This window comes from Chrysochloris asiatica, unplaced genomic scaffold (assembly GCF_000296735.1).
Source record: "Chrysochloris asiatica unplaced genomic scaffold, ChrAsi1.0 scaffold00079, whole genome shotgun sequence".
NCBI classification, from domain to species: domain Eukaryota; kingdom Metazoa; phylum Chordata; class Mammalia; order Afrosoricida; family Chrysochloridae; genus Chrysochloris; species Chrysochloris asiatica.
In genome coordinates, this window is record NW_006408597.1 from 11,567,555 (window position 1) to 11,575,629 (window position 8,075).

General features: G+C 44.7%; 1 pseudogene; it reads right to left on the minus strand.

Moving 5' to 3' along the window:
* Positions 1–6,530: 6,530 nt before the first annotated feature.
* Positions 6,531–7,373, minus strand: LOC102821428 (annotated as a pseudogene).
* Between the last annotated feature and the right edge of the window lie 702 nt (positions 7,374–8,075).

Sequence of the window (8,075 nt, forward strand, 5' to 3'; positions counted from 1 at the left end):
GCTTACACATTGAATAAGTGTGGTGAAAAGATACAACCCTAACACACATCTTTTCTGATTTTTAAACCATTCAGTGTCCCCTTGTTCTGTTCTGCCATCTGCCTCTTGGTCTATGTACAGATTCTTCCTAAGTATAATTAAATGTCAAATGCCTTTCCATAGTCTATGAAGCAAAAGTAAACACTTTTTTTGGTATTTTCTGCTTTTAGCCAAGATCCCTATGATATCCCTCATTCCACATCCACTTTTGAATCCAGCTTGAATTTCTGGCAGCTCCCTGTTGCTGTATTGCTGCAATCATTTAAAAAATAATCTTCAGCAAAATTTTACTTGCATGTTATATAAATGGTATTGTTCAATGATTTTCACATTCTATTGGGTGACCTTTGTTTGAAATGGGTAGAGATATGGATCCCTTCTGACCAGTAGGCCTGGTAGCTATCTTCCAAATTTCTTGTCATAATAAGTTCCTCCAACATTGCATATGTTTGAAAGATTTCAGTTTGTATTCTGTCAGTCCTTGACGCCTTGCTTTTTGCCAGTGCCTTCAGTACAGCTTGGACTTCTTCCGTTAATAGCATTCATTTTGATCACATGCTACCTCTTGAGATGATTGAGTATTGATCAGTTCTTTTTGGTACAGTAATTCCATGTATTCCTTCCATCTTGATGCTTCCTGCATCCTTCAATGCCCATAGAATCCATCAACATTGCAAGGTGAGGCTTGCAACGTTATCTTCAATTCTCTTATCTTGAGAAATGTTGAATGTGCTCTTGCCTTTTGGTTGTCTAACTTCAGGTCTTTTTCTAACTCTAGGTCTTTGTACATTTCATTATGAAGTGTATGGTTTTCAAAAAATGGAACTTCTACTGATTTTGTTAAAACCACCTATTTGTGGTATTTCTGTCAAAGCAGCACTAAGCAACTAGGATACCCTTAAATTTGTATTTTGACTTTGTGGGAGGTTTCTATACCTTATAAATACTTTACATTCTGATGTAGTCTTTCTATGGATGACATTTGAGTTTTATGTCCAAGTTTACTTAAAAAGACAAAATAATAACACTAAAAGTAACCCATTTTCTTCTTTTAGTTTTTTTTGTTGTTGTTTTTGTTAGGTGCCATCAAATTGGTACCAACTCATAGTGACCCTATGCACAACGAAACAAAACACACTACCCAGTCCTGGGCCAATCTCACAATTGTTGCCATGCATGAACCTATTGATGCTGCCACTTTGCCAGTCCATCTCTCTGGGGGGTCCTCCTCTTTTTCTCTGACCCTCCACCTTACCAAACATGATATCCTTTTCCAGCAACTGATCCCTCCTGACAATATGTCTGAAGTATGAAAGACAAAGTTTGGCCATCCTGGCCTCCAAGGAACGCTCTGGCTGTACTTCTTCCAACACAGATCTGTTAGTTCTTTTGGCAGCCATGACACTTTCTGTTAAAAGAATACTAATATTATCCATGCTTCCAGATTATACGCCCTCCCTAATATTCTGTACCTAGATAAACTACTGGACTGCAGTGATTGCTGTCAGCCCAGGGTTATGGTCTTTTTAAGGGGACAAGTGGTAACTGCCCCAGTGGTAGACCTAGAAGAAAGTCACACTTAAGATGGGTTACTTTTTCCAAGTACTTTTGTTTTAAACTGATTCAAAAAGTCTGCCTTTGTCATACTCTGCCCTGTTAGTAGGCATTTTTGTTAGTCGTGAACCATCAATAATGCGTTTCTAAATTTGACACACAAACCCATAATATACCACAGTGGCTATTACTCTAATTTGACTCTTTGTTCTGAATGTTGTTATAGATCAAGGTGACCAGCCATGATCGGGTCCTTTCTGAGTTCTAATGGGATGAGTATGATCATGGTTCTACTGGCCTCAGTAAATGAGACAGGAAGCCATTTGCCACCCCTGCAATCATCTTATTCTTTGTGTTCTGTGTGTGACTTGGTCCCATTGTTGATTTTGCGTTTCAGTTAATATCCGGCAGGTTTCACTTCAATAGATTCTGAAGGTGCAGTAGTGAAGTACAGTGACCGCATGCAGACACTGACACGTGCGTGACATGCACCAAATGTTGACCTGTGGGTGTGGATGGTGGTGGGGCAGGAGTGGAGATAGGTATGACTCAACAGACAAAAGCAGGGATTAACCTTGTCACCCTTTGATGGGGAGATCAGGGGAGGTGATTTAGTGGTAGAATTGTCACCTACCACCTGTGTATCCGAAGAGGCTTGTATGTTGTTTGGATGCCAAATAGGTTGCAGTGAGCTCAAGACTCAATTGGGCTATGAAGAAAGGCCTTACAATCTATTTCCAAAAAACCAGCCAGTGGAAACCCTACGGATTACAATGGTCTGATCCGCAAACAGTCCTGGGTGGTGTGGTCTGGGCAGCATTTCATTCCACTGCGTGTGAGGTTGCCATGAATCTGTGACAGCTAACAGGAACAACCCTCCTTTGATGTGGCTGTGACTGAAGGTCATCAGGACCCTGAGAGTGTGTCTGGCTGGGAAGATTGAGCTAACCAGGGAAATCGGGTTATGTGCTGTTTTGATCTGAGGAACACAAACTCTTGTACTTTTCCTATCTCCCATGCCCTTTTGCGCCACAGGCTGAAGAGTTTCCAAGTCCCTGTACAGGCCAAGAGATGACAGCATTGGGTAAATCCCCATCTAAGCCATGAGCTGATGCTCTGATTCTTGATCCAAGGAGGGAGGCAGCCTCCAGCCTGCACTTGTCAGGGCTTGTTTGTGTGCCGGGCATGAGATGCCAGCCTGCTTTGTTCTGGGGCTGAGAGACTCAGAGTTGAAAGAGAGTGCTGAGCACATCTGGGCCCAGGAGTAGTCCGAAAGCACACAGAGAAGGCTTTGTGCTCAGTCTCTGCAGCCAGGCAGCCTAGCTCCTCAGCAGCCGTGGTGTGACTTTGAGCACACTGCTTTACTGCTCTGTGCCTCAGTTTCCACCTCTATAAACTGAGGAGAAGAGCACCTATGGTATGTCTGGATGGCTCAAAGGGCTAAGCACTCATTACTAACCAAAAAGTTCGTGGTTTGAACCCACTCAGAAGCAAGTTCTAGCAATCTACTTTTGAAAGATCATAGTCATAAAGATTCTATGGAGTACAGCCTACTCTGTAAACACATGGTGTTGCCATGAGACAGAATCAAAGGACAATGATGATGCAATGAAAATGGCACCCATTTCACTGGAGTGTTGAGAGAGAAATATGCACCTTGAATAGCATCTGGTTCATGTAGGCCCTTTGATGAGTTGTGATTATCAGCTCATTATGAAGAAGCCTGTCCCTGAGCTGCCACAAGTATGGCTAGGAGGGGAAAGCAGGGTTCTGGTATCCTTCTTGAACTCAAGGATGCCCTACTCAAGCTGGATGAGCTGAAAAGCAAGTGGAAACTGAGCTACCATGCCATGTATCCCTGGCATAGACCACCCTCAGGAGCCCTCCATATGCAGAGGGCCTCTGGGCCAGGCAGAAACTGGGAGGCTGACCAGAACTGGAACCCATCTGGATCTCAGTAGACTATCTGGAACAGTCTTGTTCCAACTTTTTGTAGAGGAGCCTGATTGGCTCAGAATCCTAAGAAATGGGCAGTGAGCTTTCCTCTTCCTTTATGAAACTGTTACAGCAGTTTTAGATTCGTGATTGAAGAAACTGAGGCCACTCGGAGAAGGTGAAGCTGAGTTTCAGACTTTATTAAGTCGGCTGACTCAGAGGAGCTAATTTCTCCAGATTCTGAGCCCTGAATAAGGGGCAACATGGGCCTATATGGGGTTAGAGTCCGGGGAGGGGCCAGGCTGCAGACCTGTTTGAGGACAGGGGAAAACCAGTGGGATTGGTCCCATTTGGTGACCTTACTAGCATTTTAACTTGCCTCCTGGGCTGGAGAGGACAGTGACCTTCTCCTGTTCATTCCCCCCTTTGATGCCCTTTGGGACCTTTTCCCCAGGGGCATCATCTATGTAAAGAATGGTATTTTGGTATTGATTTGGATTGTTGGTACCCCTTTCAATTGATTAGTTTTAGTGGAAGTTCCCATGGCCCTGATTGCTAGTGGGAGGAAGCATGGACTGAATAAGTAAATCCCAAATAAAACAGGACCCCACCCACGAGGGTCTTGAACCCTGTAAAGGTGAAGAACTACCTTCTCCATAGGCTCTGTGGGTTCCACCCACTCCAGGTTTGCACAGGGACATGGGCAACTTTCTGCAGTTTTACAAGATCTTCTACTGCCAGATTCTGGTCATCTACTTGTATACAGCAGTTAGCAAAATTAACCTTCTCACATACCCCTCCTCCCTCCACAGCTATTAAGTAATTTAGGGCTAATCTATTTTGATAGGTGGCATTTAGTATCTGGGTCTGTTGACGTGCAAGAAGGGTTAGGGCCACCTCAGTTCCATTGGTTATAGATTCAGTTACCTAGGAGGGTGCCCTCTCTTTTATAGCAACTATAGAAGAGTAGCGTGGTTACTGTTTGGCCCACCTTGGTGGTGTGGGTGTATAGATTACACAGATTTCTCCCTTTCCCACACCCCAAAGTCTAATTAAAATGAGTCCCACACAGACATCCTCATGCTTCCGCCATGCGTAGATCTGCTAGCTCCCGGTTTGTGGCTGAAGCAGGGCGGGTTGTATGTCTCAATGTTACCTTATGAAGGTTGGTAGGGTCAGTTTCAGCTTCCCACAGAAACAAGGCTTTTTCAGCCTGCTGTGGTGAATCCAGGTGGGGACTCCTTCTACCTTTGCTTCTAGCCTGTCTTGGGATTGTTCTTGAGGCAGGTAACAAACAGAGCTAACCTCTTGAATGATTTTTTTTGAAAATTTCTTGTTCTAGTGCCAGGGCCTAAGTTAGGGCCTCTTTCCTGTAGTGGGTCGTTTCATGGATTCATTTAAGAAGAGCAGATGCTAGTTTTCACAGGATCAGAACCATTCTATTAAAAAGCCATTTACCTTTTAGCTTTTAACTTCTTAGAACCAGAACAATTCCATTGTCATTTACTTTTCATTCTTTAACCCCTCTCTCCAATCCTTCTGCCTCAGTTCTACTAAAGTCCTCTGGGTACACATTCAGTTTTTCTTGCCAACATTTCTAATGCCCTCATCAGTGCAATCAGTTCAGGTTTTTTTTGAGCTGAGCTCCCCGGCAGGAGGGCTACTACCTCTACCCAGTCTTGTAAGATTACTATTGCACACCTGCTATCTGAATCCCTTTTTCTATGTAACTACTTCTGTTCACAAGGAGCTCTGGTAGCGTAGTGGTTACCCTACGAACCTCAGGGTCAGTAGTTTGAAACTACCAGCTGTTCCGCAGGAGAAAGATGAGACTCTCTGCTCCCGTAAAGATATACAGCCTCGAAACCCTGTACAGGGTTGCTATGAGTCAGAACTGACTCCACGGCACATAATAACAATAACAACTTCTGTAAAATACTATACAATCATGGTTCCGCTCCCCAGTTGCCACATCAGGGGAGGATGGCAGGTTTGGTTGCCCCATAGATTGTCAGTAAATATTCAGATTGTCCAGTAAAATAACCTGGTATTGCCTGTCCATCCTGTTGTGAGCCATAGGCTTCCCTTCTTGAGCAGCAGGGAGACGGCTTGATGGGGACAGGGACGAGCTGGCCAGAATGAATTTCTTGGCCTCTTTCCTGAGAAGATATTGGTTTCTGTGGGATGGTCAGTTTCCAGGCTAAATCAGACCTTGACGGGGATGCTTGTTGGCTCTCCCTGGAGTTCTGCTAGTCCACACGGGGTTTTTACCTAATTGTCGATCTCCTCAGGCCAATGTGACTGATTTCCTGAGTCTGAATCAGTAATCACCAGGCATGTTCATGAGGGACCTCCATCCGCAGACTTTTGGTTTCAGAAAGCTGTTTGAACATGCAACTCTGGAAGCAGGTCCTGGCCCAGTAAGGGGACCAGTCAGTTATTTTCTCCTCCCCAATGAAGCAGCCCAGGGTTTCAGGAAGAACTGGTCCTCAGGCCTCCCTGAGATCTCAGTCACCATCACTGTCCCCATTAGTATTTTTAGCTGAGGTCCCATGGGTGGGGCAATAGGGGTGGCAGAGGTTGATGCCCCTGACAACGTTAGTCTTCTGCAGACAATAAAACTTGTTTAATCAATCATCTGTTGAGTTTGATGACTTTTTCTACCAGATCCTTCCCTGAGATTTGGGCATTTATTTTTTTCAGTGTCCAGGTTTTTGTTTTTTGTTTAATAAAAAGGATATGTGGTTTTTATTATTAAGTCAAAGAGGTCTATCAAAATTAAAAGCAAAAATTACAGGGTTAAGATTTAACATAACTATTAGGAGCGTCAAAGGAGATGAAAACGGGACCAGGCACAGGGCAATGTGAATGAACGAACATGGGAGGGACAGGGATTGGGGTGGGGGGGATACAGTGAGCACGTGGCTGAAGATCACAGGGGAGAGGATCTGGTGACAAATGTGATCTTGGACAAGCGCCTCAGTGAGAAATAAAGGGAAGAGTCATCCTTTTCCATCATCCTTGAGCAGCTCCCACAAGTCATCCCCCCCAGTCTCCAATGTCATTGTCCTGTAGGTCCCCCTCCTCAGTAGAGGCATCTGCACCCCCCCTCAGCCTCCATCTTCCATTGAGTCTCATCGTTCTTCAGAGGGCTGCTGCTCCGCTCCTCTTTGGACATACCATTCGTCATCTCGACTCCTTGTTGGCTCTGTTCCTTTCCCATTTTCTCCAGGCTTTCCAGTAGAGAATCCACTTTTTCTTTTATCTGGGTCAACTCCTTAAATGTGAAGGTCATCTCCTTTCAACTTTCCAGATTTGGGAGAAGTTCCCCTCTGTTCGCTTTTAGAATTGAAGTCATTTGTGTCCTTTCGTGAGGTGTTTGCTGGTGGAGGCTGGTGTTTTGAGGGCACTACAGCCCAAGGAGGAGGAGGGGGAGGAGCCGGCGGAGTGTGTGCTCGGTGGTTGTGTGTCCTGTCAGAACCATCCCGCTGAAAGTCAGAGTTCAAGTCCACTGAAGAGCCGTACGTCTCCACTGCAGAGTGTCTCACACCTGCTTTGCCTTTGTTGCCACTTGGCTCTGTGGCCAGATTCACATCCAAAACCTGCCCAGCTGTCATTCTGCCATCCTATCCTGTCACAGCAGCCCATGCACTTCTCTCGTGAACATACTGAACAAAGGCAAAGCCCTTATGAACCGAGCAACCCACGATTTTGCCATACTTGGAAAAAATTGCTGCCACTTGACACTTCCTGACCACCAAAGTATTGAGATTTCCAATAAATACACAGGAGTTCCTAGGGTGAAGATCTGCCTTGTTGGTTACATTGCTGGCCATGGTCTTTGGCAAGGTTCATCCATCACACAATTGAAAAATGCAGATAAAGATAAAAAAAAAATCTCAATCTTAAATCCAGGTCCGTTCTGTCTTGTGCTCTGGTCTATGGTTCTGCCACTCCTTGAGGGTCCCAGCTTTGGAAGCACTCCACTCCGGCCTCTCCTTTGATGGTAGTGAATTTTTTTCCAATGTCCAGGTTTTTGCATAAGCACATCGGTCCTTGCTTAAGGCCCTTGTTTCTTTCCAGGGTCCCACAGGCTTACCTCTAGTGGTCTTTTAGGAGGACAATTGTGGCCTGAAATTTCTTATGCTCTCGGCTGTTAAATACCTCAAAGGTGATGTCCACCTGTTGGGATGGATTCATGCCAATTGCCCTGTCAAATTTCTACTATTTCTTTCTAGAATCCTGGGTGCTTTGGGAGATGAAAAATCATGTTAACCATTTGGATAATTGCTGAGTTCTCAGAATCAAGGTCTGTGTACTTACAGTAAGCTTGGTAGATTCATTTAAAGAATTCAGAATGGTCGTCTGTTGGCTTCTGCTGAATTGCTTGTACCATATTCAAGTTTTTTGGTTTAGGAATTCCCTTTTTCAGACCTCTGAGAGTGCACCTTTTATAGTGCTGCAGTATAGCCTAGCGGTTACGAATCGGGCTGCAAACTGCAAGACCAGCAGTTTGAAACCACCAGCTATTCTGCAGGAGAAAGATG